The sequence below is a fragment of the Bos indicus x Bos taurus genome, chromosome 19 (genome assembly GCF_003369695.1).
Source record: "Bos indicus x Bos taurus breed Angus x Brahman F1 hybrid chromosome 19, Bos_hybrid_MaternalHap_v2.0, whole genome shotgun sequence".
NCBI classification, from domain to species: domain Eukaryota; kingdom Metazoa; phylum Chordata; class Mammalia; order Artiodactyla; family Bovidae; genus Bos; species Bos indicus x Bos taurus.
The window spans coordinates 36376902-36380356 of record NC_040094.1 but is presented as its reverse complement, the minus strand read 5'-3'; positions in this window follow the sequence as shown (position 1 = coordinate 36380356).

The following is a 3455-nucleotide window of genomic DNA, read 5'->3' as shown; positions in this document are numbered from 1 at the left end:
TCTAAACTTCTTGGCAGAAAGGGGATATAAAGTCTCCCGTGCTAAGGCACAGATGGTCGAGACAAAGGTCACTTACCTGGGAGTTCAAATTACACACGGGTCCAGGAGGCTGTCCTCTGATCGGGTACAAGGAATCCTCCAGTTGCCCTCCCCCACAACTCGAAAACAATTGCGAGCTTTCCTGGGGCTAACTGGTTATTGTAGAATCTGGATACCCAATTATGGTCTAATTGCCCAGCCTTTATATGAAAGCTTAAAGGGACGAGATGATTCAATCCCAGTGATGTGGGGAACTCCTCAAAAGGAGGCAGAGGCTACACTAAAACAGGCCTTAACTCAGGCACCTGCCTTGAGGTTGCCAGACCCAGAAAAAGCATTCCAACTTTATGTCCATGAAAGAGAGGGAATAGCCTTGGGAGTGTTAACTCAAAGATTGGGATCTGAGCCCCAGCCTGTAGTTTACTTATCCAAGAGGCTCAATCCAACTTCCCGAGGTTGGCCCCCCTGCCTTTGAAATCTTGCGGCTATTGCAATCGTGATAGAAGATGCTTTAAAACTCTCCTTTGGGGGCAAACTAACTATTTTTACCAGCCACCAAGTAAAACAACTCCTAAATGGGAGAGGCCATTTATGGATGTCTGATCAAAGAATCCTCAGATATCAAGTAATGCTGATGGAAAATCCAGGCCTCACTATATCCCCTTGTGAGATTCTTAACCCAGCCACCCTCCTACCTACCCCCGAGGGCTCTCTCCCGTTTCACTCTTGTCTAAAAACCTTGGACCACTGGACAAAACCCTGAGAGGGATTGTCAAAAGATCCTCTGACCAATCCCGAGAAAATCTGGTACACTGATGGAAGCAGCTTTGTCTTGGATGGAAAAAGAAGAGCCGGGTATGCAGTAGTCTCTGCCACCAGGTACTTCAGCCCAATTAGCTGAGCTCATAGCCCTGACTCAAGCTTTAGAGCTGGGAAAAGGAAAAAAGAATAGCCATTTACACTGACTTCAAGTATGCCTTTCTGGTGCTACATGCACATGCGGCTGTTTGGAAAGAAAGGGGCCCCTTGACCACCCAAGGGTCCCCAATCAAATATGGTGATCAGATTCTTCGACTCTTGGAGGCACTCCATCTGCCCACTGAGGTTTCAGTCTCCCACTGTAAAGGACACAGAAAAGGGAACACGGAAGTGGCACGAGGGAACCAAGCAGCTGATCAGGCAGCTAGGAGAGCAGCATTACAGAACCATGACCTAATAGGGATTGCCACCCTAGTTCCACAGACTAATTTGCCAGAAACTCCTTCATATACTGAAGGTGAGACTCTTAAAGCTAAGAGCGAGGGCTTTCAAGATCATATGGGGTGGTTCCAAAAGGAGGGACTCCTTTTTCTGCCTGGAAACCTCCAATGGAAGTTGGTTAACTCCTTACATGCCACTACTCATTTAGGAGAAAAGGCCCTCCAAAGATTACTAGAAAGGTCCTTCAGAGGAACAGGCTTCCAAACAACTATAAGACAGGTGGTCTCCTCTTGTCCCACTTGCCAATTAAACACCCCCCAAGGAGCTCAAAGACCCCAGCTGGCCCAGCCCGTCCAACGACGTGGGGCCTACCCAGGAGAGGACTGGCAGATGGACTTCACCCAGATGCCAGTTTCTCAAGGGTATTTGTACCTATTAGTTATGATAGATACTAATAGGTATTTATACCTATTAGTTATGATAGATACTAATAGGTATTTATACCTATTAGTTATGATAGATACATTCACAGGATGGATTGAAGGCTTTCCCACCTGGACTGAGAAGGCTGAGAAGGTAGTTAAAAAACTGCTCCATGAAATCATTCCAAGATTCGGTCTGCCCAGGTCATTACAAAGTGACAATGGGACATCATTTACTTCTAAGGTCACCCAAGGAGTCTCGAAAGCATTGGGCATTACTTACTATCTCCATTGTTCCTGGAGGCCTCAATCTTCAGGAAAAGTAGAAAGAGCCAATCAATTAAAATCAGCGATAAAAAAGATAACCCAGGAGACCTCCCTGGGATGGAAGGAGGCTTTACCAATAGCTCTCCTCCGCACCCGCATTGCCCCTAAGGAATAGGTTGGTCTTAGCCCTGTGAGATGCTATATGGGAGACCTTTTGTTTATGTCAATGACCTCTTCCTAGATCCAGAGGTTCAGACCCTCCAGTCTTATACCATGGCCATTGGGCAATTCCAACAGGATATACGTTTGTGGGTATGAACCAGGACCCAAAAGATTCTAAAGAGTCACTACTCCAGGGACTCAAGTCCTAATTAAAATCTGGAAAGATGGGTCCCCAAAGGCTCAACTCCAGCCCACATGGAAGGGCCCCTACCCTGTAATACTTTCTACCCCCACAGCAGTCAAGGTACCAGGACATGACTCCTGGATTCACTACTCATGAGTCAAGCCATTGAAGAAAACAGAAGAGGACACTCGATACACCTGTAAGCCCCTGGGAGCTCTCAGATACTTGTTCAGGACTACCAATGAGTCATTCTAACGAACACCCCCAAAATCTGGTTTCTGGGGATAAGATTTCTCAGGATAACTCTAAAGAGCCAACACAGCTTGACAGAGACTGTACTCCAAAATAGACAGGAGATAGATCTTCTGATCCCTGAATAAGGAGGGACTTGAGCCATCCTGGCGATGTAAATTTAAAATTGGCTAATGCCCCTACTAGTCCTTGTTATGCTATATTGATGATGCTTATGATTATTCCATGTACTGTCAATTGTCTAACCTGTTTTGTCTCTGCCCAGGTCAACCAGCTACAACATGCAGTGCCAATTCAACAAAGATATAGAACTACAGCCGACCACGGAAAATATCACACACCCTTAGATGGACACGGCTATAAGGACTCTGAGGCTTGAGACTAGCAAGAGAGGGAGGCCCAATACCCCTCGCCATCCCAGTTCAGCAGGAAGTAGCCAGAAAGACCTCGACGCCCCTATTCCCAAAGAATTGGGCCTCCCATCTCTTGAGGGGGAAATGTTAGGTAGGTAGAATAGGGAAAAGGAGTCCAAAATGAGATGTCACGCGAGTGTATGTTCCTCGGTTCTTTGTCTCGTCACAACAAAGATTTGGAGTGACGGACATTAAAGCCCTTGGCGTGTCACAGCTCTTGGGTCTTGGACAAACCATGCTACAGCTCTTAGGCAAATCAGTGTTACAGCTCTGTTTTATTTAGAAGATAGCAGGAGAGTGAGAGAGAGAGAGAGAGAAGAGCGCATGCACGCAGGAGAGAGAGTCCGTGAGAGAGCGCTTTGGCTCCTCCTTTTATATGTTTTTTTCCTCCACCTGGGCCTGCCCTATGCAAATTGGGCTTAGCCAGGAGTGCTGTTTGTTCTGCCTGAAGTTTTCACTCTGGTCCTCGGACCTTCCTTTGACCTTCCTTGTCTTTTAGCCGCCGCCATTTTGGAC